Here is a 16,307-nt window from a genome sequence, read left to right as displayed (position 1 = left end):
CAACCTTGTCATTCAAAGCATAGGGCCTGGCTCAGTGTAGGATGATGGGAGGAGGGCTAAATTGTGACCAAGGTCCCAATGCCTTCAGACACGTGCCTTGCCTGCCTAGCGACACCCCAGAGCAGACCCTCAGGCTTCAGTCTGGTTCAGCAGGCCTCCAGCAGCCAGGGAACATCTTGACTCCTGATCTGAGGGGACCCACTAAGACTCAGGGTTCTGCTGGACTTTTGTGAAATGACGCGTAAGAGAACTTTGCAAAATATAAAGCCCTGGATATTTAATTAAAAATAAAATCATTGATGATGACAAAAAAAGAAAAAAAAATATAAAGCCCTTTGTAAATGTCAGATATGTGTCTGGCATGGTGCTTAGTAAATGAATAAATGAATGAATGATAAATGAATGTTATTACTTAAATATTAATCTATATTAGACCTAAGAATGTCTATAAACTAAAATGTATTGGGGTTTTTTCAGCCTTTGACTCACATTTAAATAAAGCTATTTCTTTAAAACATAAATATGAATACCCAAATAATATTTTAAAAACCATAAGTTTTAAGAACTCAAATTCAACTGATGGAGAATACTCTGCATGGAGGGTCCTCCTATTAGGGGTCAGCAGTTGTTAAAATAAGGGATTATAATCGGGGAGTTAAATGGCCAAAGGTACTGTAAGTTGCATTTAATCTGTGAACAGAGATGGAACTTTATGGATCTAAAAACTTCTTGACAAGTTCTAAATGGAAATTGTTTTTCCTTTCTTCAATCACCAAACTGCTAACAGAGCCAGGACCAACAGTTGCCTGTCTTAACTCCTACCAGCCTCACTCCCCCTTTCCTGGATCTTAGGTACTGTCTTGCAAAATGGAATATTGTTACTGAAATGCTATAACATATCATTTTCCAGGCAACAGAAAGGCCCACCTGGCATTAGAATACATCTCTCTTTTTAAGCGGGATTAGGAAACCTTCCCCCAAATAGCCCTTCTCAAACTCCTGTAGAGGCCGTACCCTTCGGAGGCCCTGGTGAGGCTACGGCTCAGGGTCCAGCTTCACCATCTTCCTTTCTCTGCCTCCCCTCCCCAACTAGTTTTGTTTGTGAACATTTTTGATGTTGGCAAGTGGCCAAAGAATTTGCCATAAATAAATTTGCTGTCCGTCTACAAGCGGATAACGGACTGCTTGGTCTCGCTAATTTGCTTCAGCACTGGGAATGGCTGACGCCTGGGGATGCTGCAAACCTCAGAAGGATTGTGTGCTTGGAAATTTAGAAATCCTACTCTCCTGAGCCTTCCACATGCCAGCTAGAGGCACAAGTCATGGAGGACAAGTTCCTGTGCCCCCCAAGCCCCAAATTTACCACTAGTTCACCAGAAATGTATCTCAAGGATCTAGAAGTAAAGTGAAAGAAGCGGAGTATTCTAATCTCTTCCTATCAGTCTTCATTGAAGACAGTGGAAAAATCAAGGGATTACAGTTTTGTCCAAGTTTAAGTAGAAACAGCAGAAACACAACACGAGGAATCCCTTTAATATGCTGTAACCTTGAGCTCTGAACGCCCCAAACCCACCCGTTTCATTTGCTTGCGGGTATCACTAAAATTTCTGTTGACTCAGATTAAAATCCAAAGTAGATTTTTTTACCACTACAGGTTTGTACTTCTCATAGTTGACTGTTGATCTGGACAATTTGAGTCCCCCAGAGAGTCAATTAGGAATCTGATCTTCTGATTTCAGTTCACTTTTTAGTGTATACAGTTAGCATACAGCAGGTGTTTTGTTTTGCTTTTTACTAAAAGAACTCATATATGAAAATGCCTAGAAATGGAGACTTCTGATTTCTTCTGAAGGTGTAATTTTTATTGACAGACTGAATAGATTCACTTTAATTTGGATTACCTGTGTGAGCTTTACCATTGGGTTCCTGTTCAATTTTCTTTTATTAAAACCATGGGATACAATAAACCAGAAAATGTAAAAATCTGACAGTACCCAATGTTAACAAGCTGAAGAACGAAAGGAACACACAGGCCGCCGCTGTTGAGAGAGTAACTTAGTACAGATGAATGGAAACCAACTTGACGCTAATAACGCCGAGAGTATGTATATTTTGCCACCCAGCAATTCCATCCCTGGTGCGAGTGCAATACTTTAAAAGCTGCTGGTTGATTGATTATGAACCGTTAGTAGCTCAAGAAATCAATACAGGGGACCATAGGCAGAACTTTTTTTAAATAAAATGAAATGGAGTGGAATGGAATGGAATAGAAAATATCAAAAGGCATCCCTTGTAATCAAAGTATTGTTCTGTGAAAGATATAAATTGCAAAACCAATTTATATCCTCTGTAGGTCATGGTCAGAAAAGCTTATAAAATACTATTCTAGAGAAACTCTTGTATCTGAGCTCAGATTTATAATAGAAAACAGTCTTTATAAATTATTTCATATTCTATGTGCTTACATCCACTGAGAGTAGGCCCTGAAATATATGTTCGTTGCAATTAGAATGGATAAAAATATCTGTGGGACATTAATACAAATGAACACCTTAGAGCAGTGAACATGAATAACTTCAGCTCAGGCATCAACATGATGAAATCTTAAACCTAACACTGAGAAAAAAAGGAACACACACAGTAGATTTCATTTATATGAAATGAAGCATTTATATACTTCAGCAGTGTGAAAAATTTCAAGTAGTTATTGTGTATGGATACATACATATGTAATAAAATCATTATGAAAGACAGGAGAATGATGAATACAAACTTCAGGCTCACGACCACCTCCAGGAGGGAGGCAGAGAAAGGGGCTCTAGGGGGAGTACGGAGATTGTAAAGACATTAGAAACATTCTGTTTCTTAAACTGAGTGCCAGGAATATGGCTATTTACTTTACTATTCTCTGAAGTGTGTATATATAGTTATTTATACTCTTTTATAGAGATCATATATGTCATAATAAAAAAATATGGGTTGTGATATATGTTTCCAGGATTTATCATCTTGTTTTGGGATTCACGTTGCTCATCTCAACGATGTCACAAATCAATTCCTTGCTATAAGTTAGAATAATACTTTTATCTATTAACTATACCTCAAATGTTACTTTCACCTCTCATATAACTTATGACTTGAGAATGTGAGAAGATTTCATTGCTTCTAGAGTTAAGTGAAATGCAATATTCAGTGAGGTCATAACATTCCACGTAGGAATCCATTCTCTGGCTTCAGTAGTTATAATAAACACACTAAACTACGTCTATAACACACGACGAAGCTCTTTACAAGGTTACTTTATGCCCCTTTCATTGATATTGCTCCTTACCACCTGTAAGCATGGCATAGGTGGGTAGGTCCCCTTGCAATTCCTGCCAGCCTAATCAAATGTATACTTTAAAACATCATATCTCCATCTTGTTTTGCAACTGGATAAAACTCAGTATGTTTTTAGGAAAAACTAAAAATAACAATCATCATCGTAAGAGCAAAACAAGACAAAAATCTGAGCGCTGCCTTGTAAAGAAAGAACCTGGTACTGATATATCAGGTTGCACCCTCTTCCCCAGTCCTGACCATTTAGTTCCACCGCAATCGCCATCACTCTCTTTCGGGGCAGACAGGGATACACTTACACCAATCTAAGGTAATCAGACTGCGTTAGAGCACAGGATCTATTTTCTACCTATTTAGAATGGGTGAATATATAAGTAGTGAAAATGCAGAAAAGGTATTCAGTGGATATTATGTGGCCTATCTGGATGAATATAAAATCAAAATTTGGCAAAAGGCTGTTCAATTTGGATTATAATTTGTCCAAATGCTATTTGCTTTTTAAGACCTAACTCAAATTCTGTATCCTCCATGAACCTCTTCCTGGTTTCCTCTCCCTGTCTCCACTCAGGTGAATATAATAGTTCTCCCTCTGAACCTACATGATTTTTCTTAGCACTATTCCACATTATGTAATGGTTCTATGTGTTTATATCGCTAAGAATAGACACTGAAATATATGTTAAATATTCTATTAATAATTAGTGAAAATTATTTACATTTTAAAAAAGCAAATGATTATCAGCCAGGATCCTAAATTGTAAGTAACAGATATCTAGCTAAACGAAGCAAAGGTTAATTTGTGAAAAACATATTGAAGGTCTCTTGGAAAGATATTTGGAGAAACAAGCTTGGGAATAAAAAGCAACCATGGGTCCTGGAAAGGAGGAGCCATAGCAGGAGAGTGGTCAGCATCCCACTCTACAATAAAAGACCCCTGCTTTTCCCTCCTGAAAATGCCCTCGCAGAAGACTGCACACAGTGAGACAGGGGTAATTCTCAAGATGAAGAAAAGAAAGGAAGGTCAGAGGGAAGAAGGGAAAGAGAGAGTGAGTGAAATATCAGAACGGCCAAAATAAAAAAATAATGGAAATACTGAATGCTGACTGGGATTCAGAGAAATTGAACCACTCATGCCTTATTGATGGGAATGCAAGATGGTACAGCCACTCTGGAAAACAGTTTGGCAAACAATTCTTATAAAACTAAACATGCAACTACCATCTGACCCAGCATTTGCACTCTTGGTTATTTACCCCAGAGAAACTGGAATTTATGGTCACCTAAAAATCTGAACATGAATATTCATAGCAGCTTTATTCATAATAGCCCCAAAATGGAATCAGCCCAGATGTCCTTCATCAGGTGAATGGTTAAAGAAAGCGTAGTGTAGACATGCTGTGGAACACCACCAAGCAATAAAAGGAATGAACTATTACTATATGCAATAACTTGGATGAATCTTCAGGGATTTACGCTGAGTTAAAATAGCCAGTCCCAAAAGATTACGTACTGCGTGATTCCATTTATGTAACATTTTTAAAATGACAATTTTTAGAAATGGAGGACAGAAGTTAAGGACGTGGTGGGAAATGGGCAAAGGATGGAAGGACATGGACGTGGTTATAAAAGGGCACAGGAGGGATCCCTGTGGTATTGGACCTGTTTGGTATTTTGACTGTGGTGGTGGATCCACAAACATCCATGCGTGATCAATTTTAATGTAATCTTAATACACACACAAATGAGTCTAGGTAAATCTGGGAAATTCTAAATAAACTCTGTGAATTGTGTCACTGTCAGTATCCTGGTTTTGAGGTTATACTATAGTTTTACGAAACGTCAGTGTTGGAGGAAAATGTGCAACACACACAAGGGGTCTCTCCATTATTTCTTTCAACTGCATGTGAATGAAAATTCCCTTAATAGAAATTTCAACTCAATGCGCACGCGCGCACACACACACACACGCACACACACACACACACACACACACACACACACACCATTATTAAACACCAAGTAGGGGGCGAAAATTCATCTCCCTGCTAGCAGCCGAAGGATAATAGTGTAACAGTATAGTATAAATAATAGTATAGTAAAAGGGACAGGTGAATTACTAATTTCCAAAAAGTGTGAAAAGTGCTATAGTTACAAGTTTGTGCCACAGGCTATGGAAGATGGAGGGCCTGCAACAAGCGAGGAAGGATTCACAGAGGGTTTGACATCTTTGCCAGACTGCAAAACCAAAGCTGAAGCTAACTAGATGGTTGGAAAAAGAACAGGGCTGAAGGACTAGTGCGTGGAAAGGCAGGAAGCCTGGAAGATACGGAATGTTTAGGGAATGGCTTTGAGAGTGCTGAAGCTTCAGGTGGAGTCACAGGAGTCTCAACCATGAACAGGATTGTACTCTGTCCTGAGAAGTTGTCATTGGGTCCTTGGGCAACCTATGAGCCAAACAAGAGAGTGAACTGGTTGTGTCACCTTAGCTGAGTGTCACGACCTGAGGGAAATCTCATTTAAGTCTTGATGCACATCGGTAAAATAGGGATAACACTGTTGTGAAGATTAAGTAGACATAATTAACTATGTTACTAATTATTAATTAAGTGGACATACATCTAAAGAGTTTAACACTGTATTCAATAAATATGAACTCATAGTAGGAAGAAGAGGAGGAGTAATAGTAGTTACCGTGCTGAGACCTGCAGGAACCTGAAGGACCACAGGTGAGGTAGTGATGCTGGAGTGAATGGAAGGTTGCATAACAGACACGGTGAGGACACAGTGTAGCACCTCTGAGAGGCAGAAGGAGCGAGGGGAATGATCCTGTGGAGAGAAGCATAAGGTGTCACCAAGGAAGGAAAACTAGAATGTATTAAGTGACTACCATGTACTTTATGATATTAGCTCATTTATTCTTCACAACAGCTCTATTAAGACAGGTATTATTATTCCCACCATGTAGTAGAGGAAACAGACTCAAAGAGGTAAACTTGCCAAAGATTATATAGGTAGTAAGTGAAAGAACTGAGATTCAAAACCGGGTCTTTGTGTACAATGTCCCTGCTCTTCCCACTACACCAGTTAAATCATTTCCAAGTCTTAGTAAATGGCCCATAAAAAAAGTTCACCATCAGTAATAAGTAATTCTATACAACAACTAATTCTCTATGACTAATAGGGTTTTTATGCCTCTCAGCTCCCCATTCCCCCAAATCACTCTATTAGAAAAAGAATAGGAAAAAAGTCAACAGGAAAGGAACACGTAATTGATTATGATTATAGCTGGCATTCTAGATGTAGAGAAGATAAATGATTATCCAAGTTGAAGCTGAATGTTTGATAGCACCTTATACTGTCATCGAGTAACAATTACCCCTCAGCTCTCACCTTTCTCCAGTTAAAATCCCTTAATGGTTTAAACATAATCTCCCAAGCTACACACCAAATTAAAACACAAATATCCAGGAATTTGAAGGAGGAAATTCATAGGGAGTGAGGAAATAATGGCGGTCAGCTCCTTGGCTTTTACCCTAGCTAGGTTCAAACCTTTCATTTCATGTTAATTTACCATTTAGAGCCCAGGTAACAAATCTACTTAATCTCTAGGTAGTATATAGACCAGGAAAAAAAAATCCTAGCAATGATTCTCTTTAACTACTTTCTACTACAACAAACACTAAAATCTGTGATTTGCTATTTATCTATTTTGCTTTTTCTGAACTGCAGAGATATCTTATTCTCCTTGGTATTTTATATAAAATACTTATATCTGGACATCCCTTCCCTCCTCTGGCTCATCCACCCCCCTTAAAGTGATTCTGATTTAATTGTCTGGGGTGGAGATCAGAAATTAAACTTTGCTTGAAGTTCTCTCCATGTGATTCTAATGTGCATGCAGGCTGAAAACCACTGCACTAGACTAGAATCTCCAAAAAGTGACTATGTCAGCTTTATTTATCACACATCTCCAGTACTGTTCAGACAAGTGATAAAAACTCAGTAAGGGGACTTCCTTGGTGGCGCAGTGGTTAAGAATCCACCTGCCAATGCAGGGGACATGGTTCAAGCCCTGGTCTGGAAGATCCCACATGCCGCGAAGCAACTAAGCCTGTGCGCCACAACTACTGAGCCCGTGAGCCACAGCTACTGAAGCCTGCACACCTAGAGCCCGTGCTCTGCAACGAGAAGCCACTTCAGTGAGAAGCCCATGCACTGCAACACAGGGTAGCTTCTGCTCGCCACAACTAGAGATAGCCCGCGTGCAGCAACGAAGACCCAACACAGCCAAAAATAAATTAATTTAAAAAAAACAACTCAGTAAATTGTTGCTCTCAAGGCGCTTATCATCTAGAGCTTCGTTGTCTAATATGATAGTCATCAGCCACATGTGGCTACTTAAATTTATATTTAAATTAAAGTTAAATTAATTAAATTTCACCTCCTCAGTCATACTAGCCACATTTCAAGTGTTTAATAGCCACATATGGCTAGTGGCTACCATATTGCCCAGTACAGATACAGAACAGTTCCATCACTGTAAAAAGTTTTCTTGGGTAGTGTAACCCTAGAGATTGTATTATTAGAAGAAATTTTAAAAAAATAGATCTTAATTACATAGCTGTGGGATGTATAGAGCTACTTGTATATATAGCATACAGTACACTGCACCAAAATTATTTTACTATCTTTTATGTCATATTTTATATAAAGATAGTATCTTTACACACTACTGCACCAGAATTATTTTATCACTCTACTATCTTTATATAAATGTCTATGGCTATGCCAATCTATGTTTCTTTGCATAGATCAAAGAACCGTCAAGTTGCCTCACTTATCAAAACCTTTTACTACGTGCCTTTAAAAATTTTTTTTTAATAATTTAAGACTTATAGAAGAATTGCACAGATGATACAGAATGTTCCTGAATACTCTTTACCCATCTTTCTCTCAGGCTAATGTCTACATAACTATAGCTTATCAAAACATTTCACCCGTTTTTCCACTAAAGTCCCTTTTCTCTCCCAGGATCCAATCCAGTGTACCAGGTTGCATTTATTCATCATTTCTCCTAGTCTCCCCCAATCTGGGACTGTTTCCGTTTTTCCTTTTTAATTTATTTATTTTTTGTTTTTTTTTCATGACATTGACACTTTGGAAGAGTGCTGGCCAGGTATTTTTGTAGGCTGACCTCAGTCTGTGTTTGCTGTTTTCTCATAATTAGATAGGGAATATGGACTGGGAGAAAGAATATCACAGAGTCAAGTACCCTTCTCATGTATCATATCATTATATCAGCCTGACTTACTACTGGTTAATAAGGTTAGTGCAGTTAACTTGATCACTTAGTTTTTTGTTCACTGCATGTTTTTCCTCTGTAAAATTCACTATTTTCCCCCTTTCCATACTTTATTCATTAGAAGCAAGTTACTAAATCTATGCCTGACCCAAGAGGAGGGGGATTGAACTCCACCTCCTGGAAAGGCGAGTATCAGGAAATTGTGGAAATGCGTTAAAACCACAATAGTGATTAATAAATATCATGGGAAAGATACACCGAGGCTGTGTAAATACCCTGTTTCTCTGTAAAGTTCTGCCCACAAATGTTAACATTCATCTGTGGATCACGCCTGTAACCATTATTACTAAGATGTTCTAATGGTCATTTTCTATTTCCCTCATCCTTTCTATATTTATTATTTGGAATTATTCTCTAAGGAAGATAAGTCCCTTTTCCTCCTTTTGCTTATTTATTCAATAATTTAATTGCATCAGTATGAACTCAGAGATATTGATTTTAGTTCTTAGGTTATAATCCAGTATCGTGTATTTTGTTGCTCAAATTTGTTCCAGGTTTAGCCATTGGAAGCTCTTACAGATTAGCTTCTGTGTTTTATTAACATACCTTTATCTGTCTTGTGGGTTGTTTTTCGCACTTCCTTGCTTTCTGGTGCTACAAGATGCCACAGATTCCTCTTGCATTTTCCTGATATAGCCCTAGAGTTAACTGTTTCTCCAAATTTTTTTTTGGCAGATTGGTATTTAGAAACTAAGATCTGGGCATTAGGTGTGCTCATGACTACTAGAGTGTCACTGCTTCTAGGCCCTCTCAGTGAAGTTAGGCTCCCCACCACTGCTTATTTTTAATTTCTTTCTCTGACAGGGAGAAACATGGTTCCCATCATCTACAATTAATTTAATTATTTGCTCAACCCTCCTACACATGTAAAGTAGTTTCAGAATTGCTAACCAAATGAGAAACTAAATTTGCTGACTAGAATACAATTTCTATGTACAGTTCCTTTTTGTCTTTAGCCTGAGAGTATCCAATCGAACACTCTTCCAAAGTAATTTAGGTCTGTTTCCTTTTCCCTACTCCCTCCAGAGAAGTTATGTCATACATTTGTAATACAGTTTATCTCAGTCTTCTTCCTGTCCTAGAATCTTCCAATATCCTAATTTTCTAAAAAATTGCACTTTGTAGCCAACCCCTACTCCCTCTACAACATATAACCACCACTCATCTGTTTTCAATTCCAATAGTTTTACCTTTTCCAGAATGCCATGTATTTGTAATCATGATATATGTAAGCTTTTGGGTCTGGCCTTTTTCACTTAGTAAAATGCAAGTAAGAGTCACCCATGTTGTTGTGTGACTCAACAGTTGAATTAACAATTTCCTCCTTTTTTGCTGCTAGGTAGTATTCCATTTTATGTACACAGATTATTTATCTCTTTACGTGTGTTTCCAGTTTTTTTGTGATTTATGAATAAAGCTGTTATAAATATTCATATACAAATTTCTGTGTGAACGTACGTTTTCTATTTACTTGGGTAGATTTCAAGGAGTACGATTGCTGGGTAGTATGAAAAATAGACATATAACAATAAAAAAAACTGACAAACAATTTTCCAAAGTGACTGTATTATTTTGCATCATTTCTCACCAGCAATGAATGAGAATTCCTGGTGCTCCTTGCTAGCATTTGTTATTGTCAGGTTTTTGTGTTCTTGTTGTTTTAACCAATCTGTTAAGTGTGCAGTGGCATTTCATTTTTTTAATTTGTATTTCTCCAATGACTAGTAATGTTAAGGTTTCTGCTGTCCATTTATCTTTGGAGAATATCTGCTCAGATCATACAGAATTTCTTCTATGTTTTCTTCTGGAATTTTTATATTTCTACATTTTGCATTTACATCTATGATCTATTTTGAGTTAATTTTTGTGAAAATGTGAGGTTCATGTGTCGAGGTTCATTTTTTGCATATGGATGTCCAATTGTTCCAACACCATTTGTTGAAAAAACTATTCTTTCTCCAGTGAATTGTCTTTGCATCTTTTTCAAAAAATCAGTTGACTACATTTATGTGGGTCTAATTCTGCATTTTCTATTCTGTTCCATTGATCTGTATCTATCCTTTCACTATACTACACTGTCTTGATATTTGTAGTTTTATATTGATTGAGATCAGGTAGTATAGTCTTCCAACTCTGTTCTTCTTTTGTTCAAAATTGTTTTGTCTATTCTACTACTTAGCCTTTTCACATGAATTTTAGAATCAGTTTGTTGACATCTATAGAATATTTGCTGGAATCTTTATTGAGATTGTGTTGACTTGATACACTGGGGATGAACCTGGTATATATCCCCATTTATTCAGATCTTCTTTGATTTCTTTCATCACTATTTCATAGATTTTCATCATACAGATCCTGCACATATGTCTTCTAACTTTATGCATAAGTACTTCCTTTAGGGGAGGAGGTGCCATTGTAAATGCTATTCTAATTGTTCATTGCTAGTAAATAAGAATACAATCGACTGACCTTATATTTTGATACCATACTAACTTCTGTAATTAGTTCCAGGAAAGTTAGTGTAGATTCTTGGGTTTTCTACATCAACAGTCATGATGTCTATGAAATGAAACAGTTTTATTTCTTCTTTTCTAATTTGTATCCCTGTTTTTATCTTTCCTGCCTTATTGCACTGGTTAGGATTTCCAAATAGTGTTGAATAGGACTGAGGAAAGAAAACATACTTGCCTCATTCTTGATCTTGGAAGAAAAATGTCATCTCTCACCATTCAACATAATATAAGGCAGTAGGTTTGTTTCTGTTTTGGGGGTTTTTTTGGGGGGGGCAGTGTTTATCTTTTGGTTTTTTGGTAGATGTCCTTTACTAGGTTAAGGAAATTCCTTTATTCCACTAGTTTACTAAGTGTTTTTATTATGAAAGAATGTAGACATTTATTAAATGCTTTTACAGCATCTATTGAGATGATCATTTGGTGTTTCTCTTATAGCCTGTGAATGCATCAAATTATATTAATTGGTTATGAAATGTGAAACCAGCCTTGTATTTCTGGGATGAAATTCACTTGGTCATGATAGATTATAATTTTTATCCATTGCTGAATGCAATTTGCTCATATTTTATTGGAAAATTTTGGTCTATAGTCATAAGATATTGCTCTGTAGTCTTCTTTCTTTGGTTTTGGTATTAGAGTAATGTTGGCTTGTAGAATGAATTATTAAGTGTGCCCCTTCTATTCTCTGGAAGAAAATTTGAGGAACTGGCATTATTTCTTCCTTGAATATTTGGTAGAACTTGTCAGGGAAACTATCTGGGTCAAAAGTTTTCTTTTTTGAAAGGTTTTTCACTATAACTTCAATTTTGTTCATTGATATGGGATTTTTCAGGTTATTTGTGCTTCTTTGGTGAGTTTTAATAGTTTGTGTCTATCAGGGAATTGATTCATTTCATCTAAACTGTTAAATTGATGAAATTAAAGTTGTCCACGTACAATATCGATCCTTTAATGTCTGTGAAACCAGTAGTGATATCTCCCATTTTCTTCCTGATAGTACTCCTCCTCTCTTCTTGATCAGCCTGACTAGATAGAAGTCTATCAATTTTATGATGTCTTCAAAGAATCAGCTTTAGATTCCTTTGATTTTTCTCTATCTTTTTCTGTTTCCAATTCATTGATTTCTCCTCTAATCTTTATTATTTCCTTAGTTTTGGGCTTAATTTAATCTTCTTTTTCTAGTTTCTTAAGCCAGAAACTCAGACTGTTGATTGGAGATATTAAGTATTTAATGCTATAAATTTCCCTCTAAGCACTGCTTTAGGGGCATCTCACAACTTTCAATACCTTGTATTTTCATTATCATTCAGTTCCAGATACATTTTAAAAAATAAACTTTTAATTTTACAATTTCAGGTTCACAGAAAATTATGAAAATAATACAAACAATTCTCATATACCCCACACCCAATTTCCCTTATTATTAACATCTTATATTAATGGTACATTTGTTTGGGGCAACTATGAATAAAGATGCTACAAACATTCATGTGCAAGCTTTTGTGTGAACATGTTTTAAAATCAACTGGATAAATACCTAGGAGTTTGATCTCAAGGTTGTATAATAAGACTATGTTTAGCTTCGTAAGAAATTGCCAAACTGTCTCTTGAAGTAGCTGTATCATCTTGCATTCCAACAAATAATGAGAGTTCTTGTTACTCATCCTTGCCTGCAATTGGTATTGTCAGGGTTTTTAAAAAAAAATTTAACCATTTGAATAGGCATGTAATGGTATCTTGTTTTAAGGTGAAATTCCCCAATGACAGATGATGTTGAGCATCTTTTCATATGCTTATTTGCATCTGTATAATTTCTTTGGTGAGGTTTCTGTTAAGATCATTTGCCCTGTTTTAATTGGCTTATTTATTTTCCTATTATTGAGAGTTCAAAATATTTTAAAATTTCCCTTGAGACTTCCTTTTGGATTCATGGTTTATTTAGAAATGTATTGTTTAATTTCCAAATATTTGGAAATATTCCACCTATCTTTTATCTTTTATATTGATTTCTAACATAATTCCATAATGATCTGAGAACATACTTGGTATCATGTCCGTTCTTTTAAATTTGTTAAAGTTCACTTTGTGACCCAGAATATGGTTCATGTTAGTGAATGTTCCATGTGCACCTAAGAAGAATGTGTATTCTGAAGTTCTTTGGTGGAGTGATAATGTTAACTATGTCAAACTGGTTGACATAGTTGGTAGAACAAATCAGGTCATTTATATCCCTATTAATTTTTTTTTTTTTTTTTTGCCTAACTGTTCTATCAATAACTATAAAGGAGGGTTGGAGTTACCAATGATAATTATAGATTTGTCTATTTGTCCTCTCAGATTCATCAGTTTTTGCCTCATGTATTTTGAAGCTATGCTCTTAGGTGTGTATACCTTTAGGACTGTTAGGTCCATTTGCAGAACTTACCACTTTATCATTATGTAATGTTCTATTTTATTTCTGATAATATTCTTTTTCTGAAGTCTATTTTGACTGAATTTAATGAAAACCCAGTTTTGGCTTTTTTGGGGGGAGACAGGCCACAGTGTTTGACTGGTACAGGTATATCCTCCCGTTTATACCACTTCCCTTTTATGAAAGCCCTACATTAGTACCTGGTTTTGCTGATTAAGAAATCTGAAGAGAATTTTTGCTCTTCTGAAAAAAGGCAAAAGTCAAAAGGGGAGAGGGAAGAGGTACGGGGCAAGATAGGGGTAGGGGATTAAGATACACAAACTACTATGTATAAAATAAATAAGCAACAAGGATATATTGTAGAGCACAGGGAAATACAGCCATTATTTTGTAATAACTTTAAATAGAGTACTGTCTATAAAAATATTGAAAAACTACGTTGTACACCCAAAACTAATATAACACTGCAAACCAACTATACTTTAATAAAAAAATAAATAGCGTTCAGCATTATTTTGCAGCATAGAGGCAGTGCACCCCCAGCAGAGAGAGTGGCACTACTAAGCTTCTTCCCGAGGAACTACACTGAGCATCTCAGTTTCAAGCCACCATAGCTTTGAACTGTGTGACCATCTGTGCTTTATCTCGATTTATTTTTTGCATCTGTTAGCAAGATGTGTCCTAAGGTAATTACTTCTTTGCTTTAAGCCATTTTAGCTTACGAAAGGTTTCATAGGAACACTCTACTTTTGGAGAGCCGGGGGTGGGGGGTGCCTGTATATGCTTTTACTTTTAACCTATCTATGTCTTTATATTTAAAGTGAGTCTTCTATGGACAACATATAAGTTAGCCTTCTTTCTAAATTCAGTATAGCAACCTGCCTTTTTACTGATGTATTTAGACATTTAAAGTGATTATTGTTATGGTTGGCTTAAAATCTACTATCTTGCTGGCTGTTTTCTATTTGTTCCATTTGGCCTTTCTTGCTTTTTTGTTCACTTTCTGCCTTTTCTGAATGACTAAGCATTTTATGATCTATTTTATCTCCTACAATTACTTATTATTTATACCTCTTTTTAAAATGATTAATAATCAATTTATTAAAATAGTTGATTTAAGCAACTACAATGATGACCTCAATCTCTAATCCTGGCTCAATGATAGAAGTAATCTGCTTTACACTCTCAGGAGGATTGTCCAAGTCAATGAGTCACTGTGAATCCTCACCTGGAAATGCTCCCAAGTCTTAGAACCTTCACCACAAAGAGTTTATCTCACAGTGATTCTCAGTCCTGGTAGACATCCGAAACAGTCCTTTCACTTTAAGGTCCTTTTCCTTTGAGCCTGTGATCAAATCAGCACACACCTTCCCCAGGGATTTTACGTGGCGGACAGTTAGGGTAATTCTTACTCAGTGAACCACCCCTTCTGGGTCCACTGGTGTAGTTCCAGTAGCTTTAAAAGCCATGGCTGCCACATGGCAGGAGCATAACTTTGTGACTGACTTCTTCCTCAGCAAGAAGGAACAGTGGTGAGTCAGGAGCAGTGGCCACAGTATCTTCCTTACGGAGGCTTGATACATTTTTTAACACTTAACTTTTTAATGGTTAATGAGTTTTCCTTCAAATAGTATTATGTCATTTCATATACAATGTAACAGGACATTCTCAAGTCCTCCCATTCCTTGTGTCACTGTGGTCATAGATTTCACTTTTATTTATGGAATAAACACATTATTACAAATTTTGCTTTAAATAGTTAGCTTTTACAACAATGAAAAATGTATTCCATTTTAGCTTCATTCTTCATTCTTTGTATAAATCCAAGTATCTGGTATCATATTTCTTCTACCTGAAAAACTTCCTTTAACATTTCTTGCAGAGTAGATCTGTGCTAACGAGTTACCTCAAGGTTTTTTTGGCTGGGAAAGGCTTTGTTTCTGCCTCACCTTTGAAAGATATTTTTCACTGGATATAAGTCAGGTTATTTTCCTTTTCAGAACTTTATAGACATCATTCCATTGCCTTCTTATTTACATGGTTTCTAGTGACAAGTCTGCTGTAATTCTCTTCCTTGTTCATTAATGTAACGTTATTTTTTCCTCTGGATGCCTTCAAGGTTTTCTCTCCGTCTTTGGCTTTTGGGAGTTAGAATATGATGTTCATAGGTGCTGAGTCTTTTTAAAATTCTTACTCATCTTCAATTATTTTTTCTGCCCTCTTCTCTTTTTGTTCCCCTGGAGTTCCATTTATGCATGTTAGGTCATTTGGTATTGGCCTTTAGCCCTTGGATGCTCTCTTTTTTATCATTCTTTTTTTTTCTCTTTGTGTTTCACTTTGTGTAGTTTCTGTTGATCTATCTCCATTTTCAAGCTCACTGGCTCTTCACCTACCTCAAATCTACTGGTAAAATATTTGAAAGCATTCTTCATCTCTGTTACTGAATTATTCTTTTCTAGGATTTTCATTTTTATAGTTTCCATGTCTCTGCTAAAAGTATCTACGCAACCATGCATGTTGTCTACCTTTTCCGTTAGAGCCTTTAACATATTAACCATAACTACTTTAAATTCCCCATTGGATAGGTCCAACATCTAAGTCATATCTGAGTCTGGCTCTGCCGACTCCTTTGTCATTTTAAACTGTGGTGTTTTTTCCCCTCTTTGTATGCCTAAAGTTT

General features: G+C 36.3%; 1 pseudogene; it reads right to left on the bottom strand.

The window, feature by feature from the left end:
* Window positions 1-14,742: 14,742 nt before the first annotated feature.
* Window positions 14,743-15,096, bottom strand: LOC136137127 (small ribosomal subunit protein uS10-like; annotated as a pseudogene).
* Window positions 15,097-16,307: the final 1,211 nt, after the last annotated feature.

Source organism: Phocoena phocoena, chromosome 17, assembly GCF_963924675.1.
Source record: "Phocoena phocoena chromosome 17, mPhoPho1.1, whole genome shotgun sequence".
In the NCBI taxonomy this organism is placed as follows: domain Eukaryota; kingdom Metazoa; phylum Chordata; class Mammalia; order Artiodactyla; family Phocoenidae; genus Phocoena; species Phocoena phocoena.
This window is presented reverse-complemented; position numbering and strand designations above follow the sequence as displayed.